The 22,932-nt window shown below is 36.9% G+C and overlaps 29 non-coding genes across 29 annotated transcripts; 15 read left to right on the top strand and 14 right to left on the bottom strand.

Annotated features, from left to right (window-relative positions):
- Window positions 1-898: 898 nt before the first annotated feature.
- Window positions 899-980, top strand: Trnas-aga (transfer RNA serine (anticodon AGA)). The gene has a single exon. It is a non-coding gene; the product is annotated as a tRNA-Ser (tRNA).
- Window positions 981-1,531: 551 nt separating this feature from the next.
- Window positions 1,532-1,603, bottom strand: Trnaw-cca (transfer RNA tryptophan (anticodon CCA)). Its single transcript has one exon. It is a non-coding gene; the product is annotated as a tRNA-Trp (tRNA).
- A 404-nt stretch (window positions 1,604-2,007) lies between these two features.
- On the top strand, window positions 2,008-2,089 carry Trnas-aga (transfer RNA serine (anticodon AGA)). Its single transcript has one exon. It is a non-coding gene; the product is annotated as a tRNA-Ser (tRNA).
- A 551-nt stretch (window positions 2,090-2,640) lies between these two features.
- Window positions 2,641-2,712, bottom strand: Trnaw-cca (transfer RNA tryptophan (anticodon CCA)). The gene has a single exon. It is a non-coding gene; the product is annotated as a tRNA-Trp (tRNA).
- Window positions 2,713-3,116: 404 nt separating this feature from the next.
- Window positions 3,117-3,198, top strand: Trnas-aga (transfer RNA serine (anticodon AGA)). Its single transcript has one exon. It is a non-coding gene; the product is annotated as a tRNA-Ser (tRNA).
- A 551-nt stretch (window positions 3,199-3,749) lies between these two features.
- Trnaw-cca (transfer RNA tryptophan (anticodon CCA)) lies at window positions 3,750-3,821 on the bottom strand. Its single transcript has one exon. It is a non-coding gene; the product is annotated as a tRNA-Trp (tRNA).
- Window positions 3,822-10,286: 6,465 nt separating this feature from the next.
- Trnas-aga (transfer RNA serine (anticodon AGA)) lies at window positions 10,287-10,368 on the top strand. The gene has a single exon. It is a non-coding gene; the product is annotated as a tRNA-Ser (tRNA).
- A 551-nt stretch (window positions 10,369-10,919) lies between these two features.
- On the bottom strand, window positions 10,920-10,991 carry Trnaw-cca (transfer RNA tryptophan (anticodon CCA)). Its single transcript has one exon. It is a non-coding gene; the product is annotated as a tRNA-Trp (tRNA).
- A 404-nt stretch (window positions 10,992-11,395) lies between these two features.
- On the top strand, window positions 11,396-11,477 carry Trnas-aga (transfer RNA serine (anticodon AGA)). Its single transcript has one exon. It is a non-coding gene; the product is annotated as a tRNA-Ser (tRNA).
- A 551-nt stretch (window positions 11,478-12,028) lies between these two features.
- On the bottom strand, window positions 12,029-12,100 carry Trnaw-cca (transfer RNA tryptophan (anticodon CCA)). The gene has a single exon. It is a non-coding gene; the product is annotated as a tRNA-Trp (tRNA).
- A 404-nt stretch (window positions 12,101-12,504) lies between these two features.
- Trnas-aga (transfer RNA serine (anticodon AGA)) lies at window positions 12,505-12,586 on the top strand. The gene has a single exon. It is a non-coding gene; the product is annotated as a tRNA-Ser (tRNA).
- Window positions 12,587-13,137: 551 nt separating this feature from the next.
- Trnaw-cca (transfer RNA tryptophan (anticodon CCA)) lies at window positions 13,138-13,209 on the bottom strand. The gene has a single exon. It is a non-coding gene; the product is annotated as a tRNA-Trp (tRNA).
- Window positions 13,210-13,613: 404 nt separating this feature from the next.
- On the top strand, window positions 13,614-13,695 carry Trnas-aga (transfer RNA serine (anticodon AGA)). Its single transcript has one exon. It is a non-coding gene; the product is annotated as a tRNA-Ser (tRNA).
- A 551-nt stretch (window positions 13,696-14,246) lies between these two features.
- Trnaw-cca (transfer RNA tryptophan (anticodon CCA)) lies at window positions 14,247-14,318 on the bottom strand. The gene has a single exon. It is a non-coding gene; the product is annotated as a tRNA-Trp (tRNA).
- Window positions 14,319-14,722: 404 nt separating this feature from the next.
- On the top strand, window positions 14,723-14,804 carry Trnas-aga (transfer RNA serine (anticodon AGA)). Its single transcript has one exon. It is a non-coding gene; the product is annotated as a tRNA-Ser (tRNA).
- Window positions 14,805-15,355: 551 nt separating this feature from the next.
- Trnaw-cca (transfer RNA tryptophan (anticodon CCA)) lies at window positions 15,356-15,427 on the bottom strand. The gene has a single exon. It is a non-coding gene; the product is annotated as a tRNA-Trp (tRNA).
- Window positions 15,428-15,831: 404 nt separating this feature from the next.
- Trnas-aga (transfer RNA serine (anticodon AGA)) lies at window positions 15,832-15,913 on the top strand. Its single transcript has one exon. It is a non-coding gene; the product is annotated as a tRNA-Ser (tRNA).
- A 551-nt stretch (window positions 15,914-16,464) lies between these two features.
- Trnaw-cca (transfer RNA tryptophan (anticodon CCA)) lies at window positions 16,465-16,536 on the bottom strand. The gene has a single exon. It is a non-coding gene; the product is annotated as a tRNA-Trp (tRNA).
- Window positions 16,537-16,940: 404 nt separating this feature from the next.
- On the top strand, window positions 16,941-17,022 carry Trnas-aga (transfer RNA serine (anticodon AGA)). The gene has a single exon. It is a non-coding gene; the product is annotated as a tRNA-Ser (tRNA).
- Window positions 17,023-17,573: 551 nt separating this feature from the next.
- On the bottom strand, window positions 17,574-17,645 carry Trnaw-cca (transfer RNA tryptophan (anticodon CCA)). The gene has a single exon. It is a non-coding gene; the product is annotated as a tRNA-Trp (tRNA).
- Window positions 17,646-18,049: 404 nt separating this feature from the next.
- Trnas-aga (transfer RNA serine (anticodon AGA)) lies at window positions 18,050-18,131 on the top strand. The gene has a single exon. It is a non-coding gene; the product is annotated as a tRNA-Ser (tRNA).
- Window positions 18,132-18,682: 551 nt separating this feature from the next.
- Trnaw-cca (transfer RNA tryptophan (anticodon CCA)) lies at window positions 18,683-18,754 on the bottom strand. Its single transcript has one exon. It is a non-coding gene; the product is annotated as a tRNA-Trp (tRNA).
- Window positions 18,755-19,158: 404 nt separating this feature from the next.
- Trnas-aga (transfer RNA serine (anticodon AGA)) lies at window positions 19,159-19,240 on the top strand. The gene has a single exon. It is a non-coding gene; the product is annotated as a tRNA-Ser (tRNA).
- A 551-nt stretch (window positions 19,241-19,791) lies between these two features.
- Trnaw-cca (transfer RNA tryptophan (anticodon CCA)) lies at window positions 19,792-19,863 on the bottom strand. The gene has a single exon. It is a non-coding gene; the product is annotated as a tRNA-Trp (tRNA).
- A 404-nt stretch (window positions 19,864-20,267) lies between these two features.
- Window positions 20,268-20,349, top strand: Trnas-aga (transfer RNA serine (anticodon AGA)). The gene has a single exon. It is a non-coding gene; the product is annotated as a tRNA-Ser (tRNA).
- Window positions 20,350-20,900: 551 nt separating this feature from the next.
- Window positions 20,901-20,972, bottom strand: Trnaw-cca (transfer RNA tryptophan (anticodon CCA)). Its single transcript has one exon. It is a non-coding gene; the product is annotated as a tRNA-Trp (tRNA).
- Window positions 20,973-21,376: 404 nt separating this feature from the next.
- Trnas-aga (transfer RNA serine (anticodon AGA)) lies at window positions 21,377-21,458 on the top strand. Its single transcript has one exon. It is a non-coding gene; the product is annotated as a tRNA-Ser (tRNA).
- Window positions 21,459-22,009: 551 nt separating this feature from the next.
- Trnaw-cca (transfer RNA tryptophan (anticodon CCA)) lies at window positions 22,010-22,081 on the bottom strand. Its single transcript has one exon. It is a non-coding gene; the product is annotated as a tRNA-Trp (tRNA).
- A 404-nt stretch (window positions 22,082-22,485) lies between these two features.
- Window positions 22,486-22,567, top strand: Trnas-aga (transfer RNA serine (anticodon AGA)). Its single transcript has one exon. It is a non-coding gene; the product is annotated as a tRNA-Ser (tRNA).
- Window positions 22,568-22,932: the final 365 nt, after the last annotated feature.

Below are 22,932 nucleotides of genomic sequence, written 5' to 3'. Positions count from 1 at the left end.
CGAGTTCGATTCTCACTCGGGGAGCTAAAAATATCAGCACATCAGAAGGGTAATTTTCACCCTCTCACACACATCTCTGGTACCCAGACCGGAGTTTAAACTAGAATGGGTACTTTGGGGGCCTCGGTTGGTCAAAGTTGTCCCCTGCTTTGACCTGGAGATCAATCTTCTGATATCTCTCTGGTTTGTCTGTTTCCACCGAGTGGCCCGGTGGTTCCCTCCGAGTTCTTCGGCTTCCTCCACCATAATAACAGACTTCCCTGTGTCTCCTAACACTCCCTCTGTGTAGGGTTGGGGATTGTCCTGGTGGTGGGTTGTATATAAGTTAGTGACACATTTCCATTAATCCTGATAGGGAGTGTACATGGATTCCACTGTACCCTCGCAGCAATCGAGGGGTGCTCCGTTCACGGAATGATCTTCGTACATACATACATACATACACGCAACCTTCTGATCTGGAGTCAGACGCGCTACCGTTGCGCCACGGAGTCCTTCTTCCAACCTAATGGAATTTTTAGTCTATAACGCTCAGGTTATTATCGATCCTGCTAAACCTGTACCCCTCCCTTTGGCTGTAAAAAAATAAAATCGTGTTTTCCTTACTTTTTGAAAAATATACGATTCAACACGAATCAATCATGATAATTTATAGACAAAATGTTCAAGACAAACTTGAATATTGAAAATATCGCCTGCGGCTACAATCCAAAATTGTTTGCCGAATTTAACTCTAGTTACTATAATTTAACAAAGGCTAAGTTTCCTAATTCAGACTTGCTAATGGAAATTTAAGAACTTATCAGATGACTTCCGACTGACGATGTGGCACTTACGACAGGTTGTTGTCGCATCTGGTATTAAGTATAAAGTAGTTAATTTTGGACGAACGTATCAAGTCGTCGTGGCCGAGTGGTTAAGGCGATAGACTAGAAATCTATTGGGGTCTCCCCGCACAGGTTCGAATCCTGTCGACGACGCAGACTTTTTGATATCCACTTTTTGTAATGAATCACACACACTGCTCACTCAACGCGCTCAAAGACAAGTAGGAATCAAAGTTATCGATAAGTTAACCACAGATTGATTCTGTCCTGAAAACGACCATTTTGAATGAATTCAGATGTTAATATGACAGAGTTCATTCAGCTCAACTGTGGACTGAGGAAGATCGTTAAGGTATCATGCATAGAGGAAGAAAAAAGGCACACACTCTCAGTATCAATCCTAACAATTTCGGGGAGATAAACGGTGATTTGCCAGTAAATACTTTGATTTTGATAAAAATCGTTAGCTTTCCTATCTTCCGTCTGAAATTAAATTGTTATTGGAGGAAAACTGTTAGATACAAATTAAGAATAACGTATGTGAGAATCTTTGTGTTTCACTGACATGTAACTTGAACGAGAAACAGGCATCAAGTAGGTATCTCTTTCACTCACACAGTTTTCAATCAGTTTCTTTCAATTGTCACAAACGTTGAATGTGAGACCTTTTCAATATTTCTAGAAAATTGCATCAAAAATACATATGACCCCGACGTGATTCGAACACGCAACCTTCTGATCTGGAGTCAGACGCGCTACCGTTGCGCCACGGAGTCCTTCTTCCAACCTAATGGAATTTTTAGTCTGTAACGCTCAGGTTATTATCGATCCTGCTAAACCTGTACCCCTCCCTTTGGCTGTAAAAAAATAAAATCGTGTTTTCCTTACTTTTTGAAAAATATACGATTCAACACGAATCAATCATGATAATTTATAGACAAAATGTTCAAGACAAACTTGAATATTGAAAATATTGCCTGCGGCTACAATCCAAAATTGTTTGCCGAATTTAACTCTAGTTACTATAATTTAACAAAGGCTAAGTTTCCTAATTCAGACTTGCTAATGGAAATTTAAGAACTTATCAGATGACTTCCGACTGACGATGTGGCACTTACGACAGGTTGTTGTCGCATCTGGTATTAAGTATAAAGGAGTTAATTTTGGACGAACGTATCAAGTCGTCGTGGCCGAGTGGTTAAGGCGATAGACTAGAAATCTATTGGGGTCTCCCCGCACAGGTTCGAATCCTGTCGACGACGCAGACTTTTTGATATCCACTTTTTGTAATGAATCACACACACTGCTCACTCAACGCGCTCAAAGACAAGTAGGAATCAAAGTTATCGATAAGTTAACCACAGATTGATTCTGTCCTGAAAACGACCATTTTGAATGAATTCAGATGTTAATATGACAGAGTTCATTCAGCTCAACTGTGGACTGAGGAAGATCGTTAAGGTATCATGCATAGAGGAAGAAAAAAGGCACACACTCTCAGTATCAATCCTAACAATTTCGGGGAGATAAACGGTGATTTGCCAGTAAATACTTTGATTTTGATAAAAATCGTTAGCTTTCCTATCCTCCGTCTGAAATTAAATTGTTATTGGAGGAAAACTGTTAGATACAAATTAAGAATAACGTATGTGAGAATCTTTGTGTTTCACTGACATGTAACTTGAACGAGAAACAGGCATCAAGTAGGTATCTCTTTCACTCACACAGTTTTCAATCAGTTTCTTTCAATTGTCACAAACGTTGAATGTGAGACCTTTTCAATATTTCTAGAAAATTGCATCAAAAATACATATGACCCCGACGTGATTCGAACACGCAACCTTCTGATCTGGAGTCAGACGCGCTACCGTTGCGCCACGGAGTCCTTCTTCCAACCTAATGGAATTTTTAGTCTGTAACGCTCAGGTTATTATCGATCCTGCTAAACCTGTACCCCTCCCTTTGGCTGTAAAAAAATAAAATCGTGTTTTCCTTACTTTTTGAAAAATATACGATTCAACACGAATCAATCATGATAATTTATAGACAAAATGTTCAAGACAAACTTGAATATTGAAAATATCGCCTGCGGCTACAATCCAAAATTGTTTGCCGAATTTAACTCTAGTTACTATAATTTAACAAAGGCTAAGTTTCCTAATTCAGACTTGCTAATGGAAATTTAAGAACTTATCAGATGACTTCCGACTGACGATGTGGCACTTACGACAGGTTGTTGTCGCATCTGGTATTAAGTATAAAGGAGTTAATTTTGGACGAACGTATCAAGTCGTCGTGGCCGAGTGGTTAAGGCGATAGACTAGAAATCTATTGGGGTCTCCCCGCACAGGTTCGAATCCTGTCGACGACGCAGACTTTTTGATATCCACTTTTTGTAATGAATCACACACACTGCTCACTCAACGCGCTCAAAGACAAGTAGGAATCAAAGTTATCGATAAGTTAACCACAGATTGATTCTGTCCTGAAAACGACCATTTTGAATGAATTCAGATGTTAATATGACAGAGTTCATTCAGCTCAACTGTGGACTGAGGAAGATCGTTAAGGTATCATGCATAGAGGAAGAAAAAAGGCACACACTCTCAGTATCAATCCTAACAATTTCGGGGAGATAAACGGTGATTTGCCAGTAAATACTTTGATTTTGATAAAAATCGTTAGCTTTCCTATCTTCCGTCTGAAATTAAATTGTTATTGGAGGAAAACTGTTAGATACAAATTAAGAATAACGTATGTGAGAATCTTTGTGTTTCACTGACATGTAACTTGAACGAGAAACAGGCATCAAGTAGGTATCTCTTTCACTCACACAGTTTTCAATCAGTTTCTTTCAATTGTCACAAACGTTGAATGTGAGACCTTTTCAATATTTCTAGAAAATTGCATCAAAAATACATATGACCCCGACGTGATTCGAACACGCAACCTTCTGATCTGGAGTCAGACGCGCTACCGTTGCGCCACGGAGTCCTTCTTCCAACCTAATGGAATTTTTAGTCTGTAACGCTCAGGTTATTATCGATCCTGCTAAACCTGTACCCCTCCCTTTGGCTGTAAAAAAATAAAATCGTATTTTCCTTACTTTTTGAAAAATATACGATTCAACACGAATCAATCATGATAATTAACATACACTATAACAATATATATTTTACCAGACCACGGTTTGCGGAAGTAGTCAAGAAGACAATATTATGTTTTTCAGGGGTTGACAGGATATACGTGATCGTTGTTAGTTTCAACTTCAATATTATTATGCAAGCAGATGTAATAAACAATGATTTCATACATTATTTTTTTTTGGTTTACACTTTATATAGGGCTTTATTTATGATCTTATTCCAGAGTGCACAATTCTTTTTCTACATATTTGACCTTTATCAAAATTAGGAAATCTGTTTGGTCGTCCCATTTTGTTGTAGGGATGTTTAGATTAAGTGTCGAGTTAATATGTATATTATTTTGTGTTGTCTGCGAGAAACAAATCATTTTTCTGATCTAGTAACTAAATTCAAAACCAATATAGATAATGTTAACATATATATTTTATTGAACTGTGTAAATTAATCGGAATGCGAATGACAACATACACCTACAATTCATTTGTGTGTTTCCCGTTTCGGTAACACATGTCATTTGCGCGGGAACTTCTTACATACACATCGTTTTTGGATTATTGAAACATGTGAAATGTACTGTAACAGTTATTTTGGAGGTAATGTGATATTATTTATTATTCAATAGTACAAATTTTACGTCAGGTTTGTACACATTAAGTCTCTGGTCAGTGGCGGATCTAGGGGAGGGGGGATTCCGGAGATAATTTGAACCTCCCTTTTTTGTTGACGATCAATTCATTTGGATAGGGATATCAGTTGGAGCTGACCCTTTATCCTGGGTTAGGATCCCCTTTTAAAAATGGCTGGATCTGTCTCAGCTAGTCAAGTCAGAACCGAAACACATCAGTGGCAGATCTAGCCATTTTGAAAGGGGGGTCCAACCATGTCCCCATTCAAATGCATTGATCACCCCACAAAAGGGGCGATTCCAACCGGGAACCCTCCTGCTAGATCCGCCACTGCACACTACTCGGACCTATGTGATTTAGTGAGTGATGCGAAAAAACTCAATTTATATTCGGTCCCCCTTTTTGAAAAACTACTAAATCCGCCTCTGCTTATCCTGGGTGAGGTCCCCCTTTTAAAAAATGGTTGGATCTGTCTCAGTTACTTTAATCTAAACTGAAACACATCAGGGGCGGATCCAGCTATTTTGTGAAAAGGGGGGGTCCAACCATGTGCCCATTCAAATGCATTGATCACCCCAAAAAAGGGGCGGTTCCAAATTCTTAGCTGTATATATTGTTTAAATTTAAAGGGCTTCCTATCTTACAGTCCACTTTTTTTAATTATAGGTGTGACGGTAGCCTTACCTTAAAATACAAAAAATTAAGCCACAAAAAATCAAGCTCAATTTGTAATAGAATGAAATATAAATCTGTTTAAATAGTTATTGAACATAAGGTGGGTGACATGAAAGTCGCTAACCTTATCAAACTTATTATAGTACTCTCTTATTGTAATAGATATAAATAAAATCTTTTGAAAATGCAGTAAAATCTGATTTGAATTTGTTTACAATATACAATGTCAATGTAAAAAGAAATACATATAAAATAAATAAAATATAAAGCCACTACTTTAAACTAAAAAAATCCCCACCTTGAGGCCCGACCATAGAGGAGACAACAGCTGAAGGCCACCAATGGGTCTTCAATGCAGCAAGAAGCTCCCACACCCGGAGTCGTCACAACAAACCCGTTCTAGAAATAATTTGTGAATGAAATTGGTAAATACAGTTATTCTTGATCTTCATACAATTTAAGGGCATTTCCAAATAGTTTTAAATATAATGCTTTATGCATCTGAAAAGGGTTGAAAATAACACTGAAAAATCATCGTTTTTCCTCTAGCATAGTTTGTACGTGCTGTATAGGTGTATTTTAAAGGCACAACAGTGAAGCCGCTGTATAATACTTCAATCGAACCGATTTACTTTTTGAAGTTTAATTACTATACTATATATAAAAATATTAATTTTCGCGAACCATTTAGGTCACGGAAATTCCAAAATATGGCATCAGTAAGGAGAGTTGTACAAATAATGTGAATACACAGAACCCCCATCCAATTCATCTTAACTAAAAGTATTCATCATTTTCTATTTTATATGTACTAACAATATTCCATTTTTCTATAATTTGGATTAAAATGTGCAAAAATCTGAGTTAGAATAGGTCGAATACCCCAAATAAACATTCCCTGATTGGTTGAAGCACTGTGGCGTCGATGTAAAGCATAGCAAGCCTCGATGTAAAGCACATGCTTCACAGGAATAATTAAGGAGAGTTTTGCAAATAATGTGAATACACAGACCCTCAATCCAATTTATGTATTGCTAAAAATAATCAAGTGTTCATCATTTTCTGTTTTGATTCTGCTAACAACATTCTATTTTTTCTATAATTCCATTTGAAATATGTGAAACCCCGCAATGAAAATAGATGGCCTCAATGATGTGAAAGCAACCCAAAAAAATTTCGTTAATATGTTAACATCTTGAAATTTGACCCTAGGTTCAAAGGGTTAATAAACCGATTCACAAATAGAGATATCCTTTCGCTCAAGTGAAGTATACAGGCAACTTCGTTTATAGAAATATATACACTTTATCAGTAATATATTGTCATGCTTCTGCATATCCACGTTTTTTTTGTATGCTGAACTTCAGTCAAATTTAATTCTATGCAAACTTTATTACGTAAAGCAATAGGAATAAGAATGTTTTTGCGCCAATTTAACCGTGACCAGCATCATCTTCAGTATCAAAATTGTTTATCGTAATCATTGTGAAATTTCACTGACATATATAGGGTTTATTAATATAGAGTAATTTTGGTAAGTATGGCTAAAGTTCTCCAGATGTGCTTCTTTAGACATCTTTGACGGTCAGTTTAATCCCATTTATCTCAATAATATCCCCGATGACAGAAATGTCAACCCGACCTATTCGTGTCAAAAGTGAAAATCTAATCTATTTGATGAACTAATTTCTTCTAAAACTATACATGCATTATTTCTGTATTATTTGATAACCAATCACATTTGCGTTGCATGATAATGGGTACTGTTTGAGCGAACTGTCTAGTGTACTGCAAGATCGATGCAAATTGTGACGTCAGTGAGTGATCACGTGACATTATTATTTGTAAACAAACCAGCTCCTCATGTACACGTGTCTCAGTCTGAACTATACATTCAAAGTGCAATCAATCTTTCAATCACTATTTTATGATATTTTTGTGTCTGTTTTTTGGTTTGCATATCAGTAGTCGAAGTAAACTCAAGGTTATTATATAAAATTATTTGTCTCTTTTCGTATGTAGTACATGTGTTTGAGGTCCGGTTTAATTTGTACGCATGAAATCTCTAGTCTAAAAAAAGCTAGTGATAGAACCTTAACCAGATAAGCAACTGTCTAGGGCCAAGTAAGGAAGGTGAAAAAAAACCAGTACTGGTACTATTACGCAGAACCATAAACAGATGCATAGACAGACCCAGGGGATGGCAGTGGCGGATCCAGAACTTTTCATAAGGTGGGGCCCGCTCCAGTCATGCTTCAGTGATTCTCTATATAATCAACAAAATTTTTCCAACGAAAAGAGGGGGAGGGGTCTGCCCCCTAGATCCTCCTATTGGTGGGAAAAATTTATTTGATTATATAGGAAATCATCAAAGCTTGACAGGAGTGGGCAGCCCTTTGGAAAGTCAGAGGCCACCCCTTTATGAAAAGTGCTGAATTGCCACTGAGATTTGCAGGTTTTCTTTGTCAACAACTCTGACTGAGTACACAATTTGATTCATTTTAGCTCATTAGCTGGGCTCACTCGCTAAAAATATTCATTGCGGCTCACTGGCAAATATCTTACGATACTCATGTGTAGAAAAACTGATAATCTGTACATGTGTGTGAGGAGTAGTTAGCTTAAATATAGCTAAATTTGGAAAATTTGAAAATGACTTGGGGAATGAAGATGTAGTAAAGACCGAATATCAGTTTTGGTCTTATATATGTAGTAATTTAAAATTTTAGTCTTACATATGTATACATGTATATGTGTACAAATATATCACTGTTTCAGTGGCAATGGTAAATAGACACTGAAAAGTCTTGGATAACATTTTATAGTTTTGAATGTTTCTTCATCAGTTGACTTAAATTAGGTGGAGCCAGGAGGTGTGTTCTTATTTCCAACAGAGGTACTCAACCTATATCAATTTGTGCATGAAGCAAATTGATAGTTGCTAGATACTGAATGATTATACCACAAGAAAGTTTTAACCTGTGCATACTTAAAATACGATAAAAAAAAACATGTCTTTTTCAGGACTTCTGATCCAACCATGTAGTATGGCATTTTATTGAGATATGGTTTTGGTCAATGGATGTTCATGAAGAACCTGCAGTACAAAGTATATCACTGGATTTAGCTCTTTGTCTAAGTGTATTATTAAAGTACTTTGCTTTGAGCTCAGTTCATTGTTATGCAATTCATTCTTTGTGAAATAAAGATTTGACAGACAACTCTCATGTACAAGGATTTGTCAAAGTTGTATCACCTCTTTCTTCAATGTAAGTAATAGGGAGATAAAAAGCATATATCGATTTGAACCAAACATTATATGTCCTTTGACCAAATTTTATAAAAAGAACAAATTTACCCGACAATGCTACTCCCGCTACTAGCAATATGATGCTAGGTTGTTTTAATACATCTGTACTGCCTACTGATGACTTGGTCCCGAGTGTAAATGGTCATTCGATTATGTTTTAAAATAATTATAAGGCCTATCTGGCCTAATTGATTTCTAAAACTATGTTTCATTGTACATGTTCAACATTTTTCATTCAATTGTTTATTTCTAATAAATTTGTGTGAATTAACATTGTAACAGTAAATGTTAATTACTACACTTTCATACCACAACAAATACTGTATTTGTGGTACATGTATCACTTATATTTGTATCTACATTGTATATCACAAACAAAAATGAAAAGAGAATAATTTTGCAATACCTTTTGAATACTATAACTTTTTAGATATTTAGACATATTAAGACTAATTAAGTAGATGTTGATAATATCCACTTGACATGCTTGAAATTCTATTAGATTACTTTTGGAGCAGTTTTGAGTTTTTGAAGCATGCTCAAAAAAGTTCTTTTGGTGAAATCATTTTCATATTTGTCATTTTTTTTTGCTTCGACCAGCTTTGGAGAAAATATTATCAAAGAATTGATAAAAATCAGCACAGAAGTTTACTTCCTAGCTCATCTAGCCCCTAGCATCTTGTCAGGCATTGTCATTACTAAAAACCAATAAATGTATTCTAATCTGAGGAACAATTCGACCTTTTAACAATTTTTTTTACTAATGATACTGACGATCCTCCACAAAGTAATATAAATAGAATCATACAAATAGTAAGCAAATACATATAAAAAAAGATGTGGTATGATTGCCAATGAGATAATTCTCCACAAGAGACTAAAATGACACAGAAATTAACAAGTGCAGGTCACCGTAAGGCCATCAACAATGAGCAAAGCCAATTCCGCATAATCATCTATAAAAGGCTCTGAAATGACAATGTAAAACAATTTCAACGGGAAGACTTACAGCCTTATTTATGTACAAAAAATAAATGAAAACGAATATGTAACACATAAACAAACGACAACCACTGAATTACAGGCTCCTTATATCATGTTCTCAAATCTAGATATCATCTCCCATTTAGAAAAAAAAACACATGAAAAAATGAACCTAGAAAAATGTATTATGTGTTAATTGCTCTCCTAGCTACAAAATGTATCCAAAATCAAAGATGTGGAACATATTCTATCATAATCATTTGGTAACTAATGCAATTAATGTCTCTTCCATGCCCGTCTTGAACATAAAAACTAAATAATAAATAAACAACACTCCTAATGCTCAGATTTTTGTCATCGTGCAACACAACTAATAACACCATATAGGAAAAACATAGAACTCCTTTTGTCATAAGACACTGTCAAACATCCAAACATACTATCCACACTCATATGTGTCCACACTTGTTTATAGACAAAATGTTCAAGACAAACTTGAATATTGAAAATATCGCCTGCGGCTACAATCCAAAATTGTTTGCCGAATTTAACTCTAGTTACTATAATTTAACAAAGGCTAAGTTTCCTAATTCAGACTTGCTAATGGAAATTTAAGAACTTATCAGATGACTTCCGACTGACGATGTGGCACTTACGACAGGTTGTTGTCGCATCTGGTATTAAGTATAAAGGAGTTAATTTTGGACGAACGTATCAAGTCGTCGTGGCCGAGTGGTTAAGGCGATAGACTAGAAATCTATTGGGGTCTCCCCGCACAGGTTCGAATCCTGTCGACGACGCAGACTTTTTGATATCCACTTTTTGTAATGAATCACACACACTGCTCACTCAACGCGCTCAAAGACAAGTAGGAACCAAAGTTATCGATAAGTTAACCACAGATTGATTCTGTCCTGAAAACGACCATTTTGAATGAATTCAGATGTTAATATGACAGAGTTCATTCAGCTCAACTGTGGACTGAGGAAGATCGTTAAGGTATCATGCATAGAGGAAGAAAAAAGGCACACACTCTCAGTATCAATCCTAACAATTTCGGGGAGATAAACGGTGATTTGCCAGTAAATACTTTGATTTTGATAAAAATCGTTAGCTTTCCTATCTTCCGTCTGAAATTAAATTGTTATTGGAGGAAAACTGTTAGATACAAATTAAGAATAACGTATGTGAGAATCTTTGTGTTTCACTGACATGTAACTTGAACGAGAAACAGGCATCAAGTAGGTATCTCTTTCACTCACACAGTTTTCAATCAGTTTCTTTCAATTGTCACAAACGTTGAATGTGAGACCTTTTCAATATTTCTAGAAAATTGCATCAAAAATACATATGACCCCGACGTGATTCGAACACGCAACCTTCTGATCTGGAGTCAGACGCGCTACCGTTGCGCCACGGAGTCCTTCTTCCAACCTAATGGAATTTTTAGTCTATAACGCTCAGGTTATTATCGATCCTGCTAAACCTGTACCCCTCCCTTTGGCTGTAAAAAAATAAAATCGTGTTTTCCTTACTTTTTGAAAAATATACGATTCAACACGAATCAATCATGATAATTTATAGACAAAATGTTCAAGACAAACTTGAATATTGAAAATATCGCCTGCGGCTACAATCCAAAATTGTTTGCCGAATTTAACTCTAGTTACTATAATTTAACAAAGGCTAAGTTTCCTAATTCAGACTTGCTAATGGAAATTTAAGAACTTATCAGATGACTTCCGACTGACGATGTGGCACTTACGACAGGTTGTTGTCGCATCTGGTATTAAGTATAAAGGAGTTAATTTTGGACGAACGTATCAAGTCGTCGTGGCCGAGTGGTTAAGGCGATAGACTAGAAATCTATTGGGGTCTCCCCGCACAGGTTCGAATCCTGTCGACGACGCAGACTTTTTGATATCCACTTTTTGTAATGAATCACACACACTGCTCACTCAACGCGCTCAAAGACAAGTAGGAACCAAAGTTATCGATAAGTTAACCACAGATTGATTCTGTCCTGAAAACGACCATTTTGAATGAATTCAGATGTTAATATGACAGAGTTCATTCAGCTCAACTGTGGACTGAGGAAGATCGTTAAGGTATCATGCATAGAGGAAGAAAAAAGGCACACACTCTCAGTATCAATCCTAACAATTTCGGGGAGATAAACGGTGATTTGCCAGTAAATACTTTGATTTTGATAAAAATCGTTAGCTTTCCTATCTTCCGTCTGAAATTAAATTGTTATTGGAGGAAAACTGTTAGATACAAATTAAGAATAACGTATGTGAGAATCTTTGTGTTTCACTGACATGTAACTTGAACGAGAAACAGGCATCAAGTAGGTATCTCTTTCACTCACACAGTTTTCAATCAGTTTCTTTCAATTGTCACAAACGTTGAATGTGAGACCTTTTCAATATTTCTAGAAAATTGCATCAAAAATACATATGACCCCGACGTGATTCGAACACGCAACCTTCTGATCTGGAGTCAGACGCGCTACCGTTGCGCCACGGAGTCCTTCTTCCAACCTAATGGAATTTTTAGTCTATAACGCTCAGGTTATTATCGATCCTGCTAAACCTGTACCCCTCCCTTTGGCTGTAAAAAAATAAAATCGTGTTTTCCTTACTTTTTGAAAAATATACGATTCAACACGAATCAATCATGATAATTTATAGACAAAATGTTCAAGACAAACTTGAATATTGAAAATATCGCCTGCGGCTACAATCCAAAATTGTTTGCCGAATTTAACTCTAGTTACTATAATTTAACAAAGGCTAAGTTTCCTAATTCAGACTTGCTAATGGAAATTTAAGAACTTATCAGATGACTTCCGACTGACGATGTGGCACTTACGACAGGTTGTTGTCGCATCTGGTATTAAGTATAAAGGAGTTAATTTTGGACGAACGTATCAAGTCGTCGTGGCCGAGTGGTTAAGGCGATAGACTAGAAATCTATTGGGGTCTCCCCGCACAGGTTCGAATCCTGTCGACGACGCAGACTTTTTGATATCCACTTTTTGTAATGAATCACACACACTGCTCACTCAACGCGCTCAAAGACAAGTAGGAATCAAAGTTATCGATAAGTTAACCACAGATTGATTCTGTCCTGAAAACGACCATTTTGAATGAATTCAGATGTTAATATGACAGAGTTCATTCAGCTCAACTGTGGACTGAGGAAGATCGTTAAGGTATCATGCATAGAGGAAGAAAAAAGGCACACACTCTCAGTATCAATCCTAACAATTTCGGGGAGATAAACGGTGATTTGCCAGTAAATACTTTGATTTTGATAAAAATCGTTAGCTTTCCTATCTTCCGTCTGAAATTAAATTGTTATTGGAGGAAAACTGTTAGATACAAATTAAGAATAACGTATGTGAGAATCTTTGTGCTTCACTGACATGTAACTTGAACGAGAAACAGGCATCAAGTAGGTATCTCTTTCACTCACACAGTTTTCAATCAGTTTCTTTCAATTGTCACAAACGTTGAATGTGAGACCTTTTCAATATTTCTAGAAAATTGCATCAAAAATACATATGACCCCGACGTGATTCGAACACGCAACCTTCTGATCTGGAGTCAGACGCGCTACCGTTGCGCCACGGAGTCCTTCTTCCAACCTAATGGAATTTTTAGTCTATAACGCTCAGGTTATTATCGATCCTGCTAAACCTGTACCCCTCCCTTTGGCTGTAAAAAAATAAAATCGTGTTTTCCTTACTTTTTGAAAAATATACGATTCAACACGAATCAATCATGATAATTTATAGACAAAATGTTCAAGACAAACTTGAATATTGAAAATATCGCCTGCGGCTACAATCCAAAATTGTTTGCCGAATTTAACTCTAGTTACTATAATTTAACAAAGGCTAAGTTTCCTAATTCAGACTTGCTAATGGAAATTTAAGAACTTATCAGATGACTTCCGACTGACGATGTGGCACTTACGACAGGTTGTTGTCGCATCTGGTATTAAGTATAAAGGAGTTAATTTTGGACGAACGTATCAAGTCGTCGTGGCCGAGTGGTTAAGGCGATAGACTAGAAATCTATTGGGGTCTCCCCGCACAGGTTCGAATCCTGTCGACGACGCAGACTTTTTGATATCCACTTTTTGTAATGAATCACACACACTGCTCACTCAACGCGCTCAAAGACAAGTAGGAATCAAAGTTATCGATAAGTTAACCACAGATTGATTCTGTCCTGAAAACGACCATTTTGAATGAATTCAGATGTTAATATGACAGAGTTCATTCAGCTCAACTGTGGACTGAGGAAGATCGTTAAGGTATCATGCATAGAGGAAGAAAAAAGGCACACACTCTCAGTATCAATCCTAACAATTTCGGGGAGATAAACGGTGATTTGCCAGTAAATACTTTGATTTTGATAAAAATCGTTAGCTTTCCTATCTTCCGTCTGAAATTAAATTGTTATTGGAGGAAAACTGTTAGATACAAATTAAGAATAACGTATGTGAGAATCTTTGTGTTTCACTGACATGTAACTTGAACGAGAAACAGGCATCAAGTAGGTATCTCTTTCACTCACACAGTTTTCAATCAGTTTCTTTCAATTGTCACAAACGTTGAATGTGAGACCTTTTCAATATTTCTAGAAAATTGCATCAAAAATACATATGACCCCGACGTGATTCGAACACGCAACCTTTTCATCTGGAGTCAGACGCGCTACCGTTGCGCCACGGAGTCCTTCTTCCAACCTAATGGAATTTTTAGTCTATAACGCTCAGGTTATTATCGATCCTGCTAAACCTGTACCCCTCCCTTTGGCTGTAAAAAAATAAAATCGTGTTTTCCTTACTTTTTGAAAAATATACGATTCAACACGAATCAATCATGATAATTTATAGACAAAATGTTCAAGACAAACTTGAATATTGAAAATATCGCCTGCGGCTACAATCCAAAATTGTTTGCCGAATTTAACTCTAGTTACTATAATTTAACAAAGGCTAAGTTTCCTAATTCAGACTTGCTAATGGAAATTTAAGAACTTATCAGATGACTTCCGACTGACGATGTGGCACTTACGACAGGTTGTTGTCGCATCTGGTATTAAGTATAAAGGAGTTAATTTTGGACGAACGTATCAAGTCGTCGTGGCCGAGTGGTTAAGGCGATAGACTAGAAATCTATTGGGGTCTCCCCGCACAGGTTCGAATCCTGTCGACGACGCAGACTTTTTGATATCCACTTTTTGTAATGAATCACACACACTGCTCACTCAACGCGCTCAAAGACAAGTAGGAATCAAAGTTATCGATAAGTTAACCACAGATTGATTCTGTCCTGAAAACGACCATTTTGAATGAATTCAGATGTTAATATGACAGAGTTCATTCAGCTCAACTGTGGACTGAGGAAGATCGTTAAGGTATCATGCATAGAGGAAGAAAAAAGGCACACACTCTCAGTATCAATCCTAACAATTTCGGGGAGATAAACGGTGATTTGCCAGTAAATACTTTGATTTTGATAAAAATCGTTAGCTTTCCTATCTTCCGTCTGAAATTAAATTGTTATTGGAGGAAAACTGTTAGATACAAATTAAGAATAACGTATGTGAGAATCTTTGTGTTTCACTGACATGTAACTTGAACGAGAAACAGGCATCAAGTAGGTATCTCTTTCACTCACACAGTTTTCAATCAGTTTCTTTCAATTGTCACAAACGTTGAATGTGAGACCTTTTCAATATTTCTAGAAAATTGCATCAAAAATACATATGACCCCGACGTGATTCGAACACGCAACCTTTTGATCTGGAGTCAGACGCGCTACCGTTGCGCCACGGAGTCCTTCTTCCAACCTAATGGAATTTTTAGTCTATAACGCTCAGGTTATTATCGATCCTGCTAAACCTGTACCCCTCCCTTTGGCTGTAAAAAAATAAAATCGTGTTTTCCTTACTTTTTGAAAAATATACGATTCAACACGAATCAATCATGATAATTTATAGACAAAATGTTCAAGACAAACTTGAATATTGAAAATATCGCCTGCGGCTACAATCCAAAATTGTTTGCCGAATTTAACTCTAGTTACTATAATTTAACAAAGGCTAAGTTTCCTAATTCAGACTTGCTAATGGAAATTTAAGAACTTATCAGATGACTTCCGACTGACGATGTGGCACTTACGACAGGTTGTTGTCGCATCTGGTATTAAGTATAAAGGAGTTAATTTTGGACGAACGTATCAAGTCGTCGTGGCCGAGTGGTTAAGGCGATAGACTAGAAATCTATTGGGGTCTCCCCGCACAGGTTCGAATCCTGTCGACGACGCAGACTTTTTGATATCCACTTTTTGTAATGAATCACACACACTGCTCACTCAACGCGCTCAAAGACAAGTAGGAATCAAAGTTATCGATAAGTTAACCACAGATTGATTCTGTCCTGAAAACGACCATTTTGAATGAATTCAGATGTTAATATGACAGAGTTCATTCAGCTCAACTGTGGACTGAGGAAGATCGTTAAGGTATCATGCATAGAGGAAGAAAAAAGGCACACACTCTCAGTATCAATCCTAACAATTTCGGGGAGATAAACGGTGATTTGCCAGTAAATACTTTGATTTTGATAAAAATCGTTAGCTTTCCTATCTTCCGTCTGAAATTAAATTGTTATTGGAGGAAAACTGTTAGATACAAATTAAGAATAACGTATGTGAGAATCTTTGTGTTTCACTGACATGTAACTTGAACGAGAAACAGGCATCAAGTAGGTATCTCTTTCACTCACACAGTTTTCAATCAGTTTCTTTCAATTGTCACAAACGTTGAATGTGAGACCTTTTCAATATTTCTAGAAAATTGCATCAAAAATACATATGACCCCGACGTGATTCGAACACGCAACCTTCTGATCTGGAGTCAGACGCGCTACCGTTGCGCCACGGAGTCCTTCTTCCAACCTAATGGAATTTTTAGTCTATAACGCTCAGGTTATTATCGATCCTGCTAAACCTGTACCCCTCCCTTTGGCTGTAAAAAAATAAAATCGTGTTTTCCTTACTTTTTGAAAAATATACGATTCAACACGAATCAATCATGATAATTTATAGACAAAATGTTCAAGACAAACTTGAATATTGAAAATATCGCCTGCGGCTACAATCCAAAATTGTTTGCCGAATTTAACTCTAGTTACTATAATTTAACAAAGGCTAAGTTTCCTAATTCAGACTTGCTAATGGAAATTTAAGAACTTATCAGATGACTTCCGACTGACGATGTGGCACTTACGACAGGTTGTTGTCGCATCTGGTATTAAGTATAAAGGAGTTAATTTTGGACGAACGTATCAAGTCGTCGTGGCCGAGTGGTTAAGGCGATAGACTAGAAATCTATTGGGGTCTCCCCGCACAGGTTCGAATCCTGTCGACGACGCAGACTTTTTGATATCCACTTTTTGTAATGAATCACACACACTGCTCACTCAACGCGCTCAAAGACAAGTAGGAATCAAAGTTATCGATAAGTTAACCACAGATTGATTCTGTCCTGAAAACGACCATTTTGAATGAATTCAGATGTTAATATGACAGAGTTCATTCAGCTCAACTGTGGACTGAGGAAGATCGTTAAGGTATCATGCATAGAGGAAGAAAAAAGGCACACACTCTCAGTATCAATCCTAACAATTTCGGGGAGATAAACGGTGATTTGCCAGTAAATACTTTGATTTTGATAAAAATCGTTAGCTTTCCTATCTTCCGTCTGAAATTAAATTGTTATTGGAGGAAAACTGTTAGATACAAATTAAGAATAACGTATGTGAGAATCTTTGTGTTTCACTGACATGTAACTTGAACGAGAAACAGGCATCAAGTAGGTATCTCTTTCACTCACACAGTTTTCAATCAGTTTCTTTCAATTGTCACAAACGTTGAATGTGAGACCTTTTCAATATTTCTAGAAAATTGCATCAAAAATACATATGACCCCGACGTGATTCGAACACGCAACCTTCTGATCTGGAGTCAGACGCGCTACCGTTGCGCCACGGAGTCCTTCTTCCAACCTAATGGAATTTTTAGTCTATAACGCTCAGGTTATTATCGATCCTGCTAAACCTGTACCCCTCCCTTTGGCTGTAAAAAAATAAAATCGTGTTTTCCTTACTTTTTGAAAAATATACGATTCAACACGAATCAATCATGATAATTTATAGACAAAATGTTCAAGACAAACTTGAATATTGAAAATATCGCCTGCGGCTACAATCCAAAATTGTTTGCCGAATTTAACTCTAGTTACTATAATTTAACAAAGGCTAAGTTTCCTAATTCAGACTTGCTAATGGAAATTTAAGAACTTATCAGATGACTTCCGACTGACGATGTGGCACTTACAACAGGTTGTTGTCGCATCTGGTATTAAGTATAAAGGAGTTAATTTTGGACGAACGTATCAAGTCGTCGTGGCCGAGTGGTTAAGGCGATAGACTAGAAATCTATTGGGGTCTCCCCGCACAGGTTCGAATCCTGTCGACGACGCAGACTTTTTGATATCCACTTTTTGTAATGAATCACACACACTGCTCACTCAACGCGCTCAAAGACAAGTAGGAATCAAAGTTATCGATAAGTTAACCACAGATTGATTCTGTCCTGAAAACGACCATTTTGAATGAATTCAGATGTTAATATGACAGAGTTCATTCAGCTCAACTGTGGACTGAGGAAGATCGTTAAGGTATCATGCATAGAGGAAGAAAAAAGGCACACACTCTCAGTATCAATCCTAACAATTTCGGGGAGATAAACGGTGATTTGCCAGTAAATACTTTGATTTTGATAAAAATCGTTAGCTTTCCTATCTTCCGTCTGAAATTAAATTGTTATTGGAGGAAAACTGTTAGATACAAATTAAGAATAACGTATGTGAGAATCTTTGTGTTTCACTGACATGTAACTTGAACGAGAAACAGGCATCAAGTAGGTATCTCTTTCACTCACACAGTTTTCAATCAGTTTCTTTCAATTGTCACAAACGTTGAATGTGAGACCTTTTCAATATTTCTAGAAAATTGCATCAAAAATACATATGACCCCGACGTGATTCGAACACGCAACCTTCTGATCTGGAGTCAGACGCGCTACCGTTGCGCCACGGAGTCCTTCTTCCAACCTAATGGAATTTTTAGTCTATAACGCTCAGGTTATTATCGATCCTGCTAAACCTGTACCCCTCCCTTTGGCTGTAAAAAAATAAAATCGTGTTTTCCTTACTTTTTGAAAAATATACGATTCAACACGAATCAATCATGATAATTTATAGACAAAATGTTCAAGACAAACTTGAATATTGAAAATATCGCCTGCGGCTACAATCCAAAATTGTTTGCCGAATTTAACTCTAGTTACTATAATTTAACAAAGGCTAAGTTTCCTAATTCAGACTTGCTAATGGAAATTTAAGAACTTATCAGATGACTTCCGACTGACGATGTGGCACTTACGACAGGTTGTTGTCGCATCTGGTATTAAGTATAAAGGAGTTAATTTTGGACGAACGTATCAAGTCGTCGTGGCCGAGTGGTTAAGGCGATAGACTAGAAATCTATTGGGGTCTCCCCGCACAGGTTCGAATCCTGTCGACGACGCAGACTTTTTGATATCCACTTTTTGTAATGAATCACACACACTGCTCACTCAACGCGCTCAAAGACAAGTAGGAATCAAAGTTATCGATAAGTTAACCACAGATTGATTCTGTCCTGAAAACGACCATTTTGAATGAATTCAGATGTTAATATGACAGAGTTCATTCAGCTCAACTGTGGACTGAGGAAGATCGTTAAGGTATCATGCATAGAGGAAGAAAAAAGGCACACACTCTCAGTATCAATCCTAACAATTTCGGGGAGATAAACGGTGATTTGCCAGTAAATACTTTGATTTTGATAAAAATCGTTAGCTTTCCTATCTTCCGTCTGAAATTAAATTGTTATTGGAGGAAAACTGTTAGATACAAATTAAGAATAACGTATGTGAGAATCTTTGTGTTTCACTGACATGTAACTTGAACGAGAAACAGGCATCAAGTAGGTATCTCTTTCACTCACACAGTTTTCAATCAGTTTCTTTCAATTGTCACAAACGTTGAATGTGAGACCTTTTCAATATTTCTAGAAAATTGCATCAAAAATACATATGACCCCGACGTGATTCGAACACGCAACCTTCTGATCTGGAGTCAGACGCGCTACCGTTGCGCCACGGAGTCCTTCTTCCAACCTAATGGAATTTTTAGTCTATAACGCTCAGGTTATTATCGATCCTGCTAAACCTGTACCCCTCCCTTTGGCTGTAAAAAAATAAAATCGTGTTTTCCTTACTTTTTGAAAAATATACGATTCAACACGAATCAATCATGATAATTTATAGACAAAATGTTCAAGACAAACTTGAATATTGAAAATATCGCCTGCGGCTACAATCCAAAATTGTTTGCCGAATTTAACTCTAGTTACTATAATTTAACAAAGGCTAAGTTTCCTAATTCAGACTTGCTAATGGAAATTTAAGAACTTATCAGATGACTTCCGACTGACGATGTGGCACTTACGACAGGTTGTTGTCGCATCTGGTATTAAGTATAAAGGAGTTAATTTTGGACGAACGTATCAAGTCGTCGTGGCCGAGTGGTTAAGGCGATAGACTAGAAATCTATTGGGGTCTCCCCGCACAGGTTCGAATCCTGTCGACGACGCAGACTTTTTGATATCCACTTTTTGTAATGAATCACACACACTGCTCACTCAACGCGCTCAAAGACAAGTAGGAATCAAAGTTATCGATAAGTTAACCACAGATTGATTCTGTCCTGAAAACGACCATTTTGAATGAATTCAGATGTTAATATGACAGAGTTCATTCAGCTCAACTGTGGACTGAGGAAGATCGTTAAGGTATCATGCATAGAGGAAGAAAAAAGGCACACACTCTCAGTATCAATCCTAACAATTTCGGGGAGATAAACGGTGATTTGCCAGTAAATACTTTGATTTTGATAAAAATCGTTAGCTTTCCTATCTTCCGTCTGAAATTAAATTGTTATTGGAGGAAAACTGTTAGATACAAATTAAGAATAACGTATGTGAGAATCTTTGTGTTTCACTGACATGTAACTTGAACGAGAAACAGGCATCAAGTAGGTATCTCTTTCACTCACACAGTTTTCAATCAGTTTCTTTCAATTGTCACAAACGTTGAATGTGAGACCTTTTCAATATTTCTAGAAAATTGCATCAAAAATACATATGACCCCGACGTGATTCGAACACGCAACCTTCTGATCTGGAGTCAGACGCGCTACCGTTGCGCCACGGAGTCCTTCTTCCAACCTAATGGAATTTTTAGTCTATAACGCTCAGGTTATTATCGATCCTGCTAAACCTGTACCCCTCCCTTTGGCTGTAAAAAAATAAAATCGTGTTTTCCTTACTTTTTGAAAAATATACGATTCAACACGAATCAATCATGATAATTTATAGACAAAATGTTCAAGACAAACTTGAATATTGAAAATATCGCCTGCGGCTACAATCCAAAATTGTTTGCCGAATTTAACTCTAGTTACTATAATTTAACAAAGGCTAAGTTTCCTAATTCAGACTTGCTAATGGAAATTTAAGAACTTATCAGATGACTTCCGACTGACGATGTGGCACTTACGACAGGTTGTTGTCGCATCTGGTATTAAGTATAAAGGAGTTAATTTTGGACGAACGTATCAAGTCGTCGTGGCCGAGTGGTTAAGGCGATAGACTAGAAATCTATTGGGGTCTCCCCGCACAGGTTCGAATCCTGTCGACGACGCAGACTTTTTGATATCCACTTTTTGTAATGAATCACACACACTGCTCACTCAACGCGCTCAAAGACAAGTAGGAATCAAAGTTATCGATAAGTTAACCACAGATTGATTCTGTCCTGAAAACGACCATTTTGAATGAATTCAGATGTTAATATGACAGAGTTCATTCAGCTCAACTGTGGACTGAGGAAGATCGTTAAGGTATCATGCATAGAGGAAGAAAAAAGGCACACACTCTCAGTATCAATCCTAACAATTTCGGGGAGATAAACGGTGATTTGCCAGTAAATACTTTGATTTTGATAAAAATCGTTAGCTTTCCTATCTTCCGTCTGAAATTAAATTGTTATTGGAGGAAAACTGTTAGATACAAATTAAGAATAACGTATGTGAGAATCTTTGTGTTTCACTGACATGTAACTTGAACGAGAAACAGGCATCAAGTAGGTATCTCTTTCACTCACACAGTTTTCAATCAGTTTCTTTCAATTGTCACAAACGTTGAATGTGAGACCTTTTCAATATTTCTAGAAAATTGCATCAAAAATACATATGACCCCGACGTGATTCGAACACGCAACCTTCTGATCTGGAGTCAGACGCGCTACCGTTGCGCCACGGAGTCCTTCTTCCAACCTAATGGAATTTTTAGTCTATAACGCTCAGGTTATTATCGATCCTGCTAAACCTGTACCCCTCCCTTTGGCTGTAAAAAAATAAAATCGTGTTTTCCTTACTTTTTGAAAAATATACGATTCAACACGAATCAATCATGATAATTTATAGACAAAATGTTCAAGACAAACTTGAATATTGAAAATATCGCCTGCGGCTACAATCCAAAATTGTTTGCCGAATTTAACTCTAGTTACTATAATTTAACAAAGGCTAAGTTTCCTAATTCAGACTTGCTAATGGAAATTTAAGAACTTATCAGATGACTTCCGACTGACGATGTGGCACTTACAACAGGTTGTTGTCGCATCTGGTATTAAGTATAAAGGAGTTAATTTTGGACGAACGTATCAAGTCGTCGTGGCCGAGTGGTTAAGGCGATAGACTAGAAATCTATTGGGGTCTCCCCGCACAGGTTCGAATCCTGTCGACGACGCAGACTTTTTGATATCCACTTTTTGTAATGAATCACACACACTGCTCACTCAACGCGCTCAAAGACAAGTAGGAATCAAAGTTATCGATAAGTTAACCACAGATTGATTCTGTCCTGAAAACGACCATTTTGAATGAATTCAGATGTTAATATGACAGAGTTCATTCAGCTCAACTGTGGACTGAGGAAGATCGTTAAGGTATCATGCATAGAGGAAGAAAAAAGGCACACACTCTCAGTATCAATCCTAACAATTTCGGGGAGATAAACGGTGATTTGCCAGTAAATACTTTGATTTTGATAAAAATCGTTAGCTTTCCTATCTTCCGTCTGAAATTAAATTGTTATTGGAGGAAAACTGTTAG

The sequence above is a fragment of the Mytilus edulis genome, chromosome 12 (genome assembly GCF_963676685.1).
Source record: "Mytilus edulis chromosome 12, xbMytEdul2.2, whole genome shotgun sequence".
NCBI classification, from domain to species: domain Eukaryota; kingdom Metazoa; phylum Mollusca; class Bivalvia; order Mytilida; family Mytilidae; genus Mytilus; species Mytilus edulis.
This window is presented reverse-complemented; position numbering and strand designations above follow the sequence as displayed.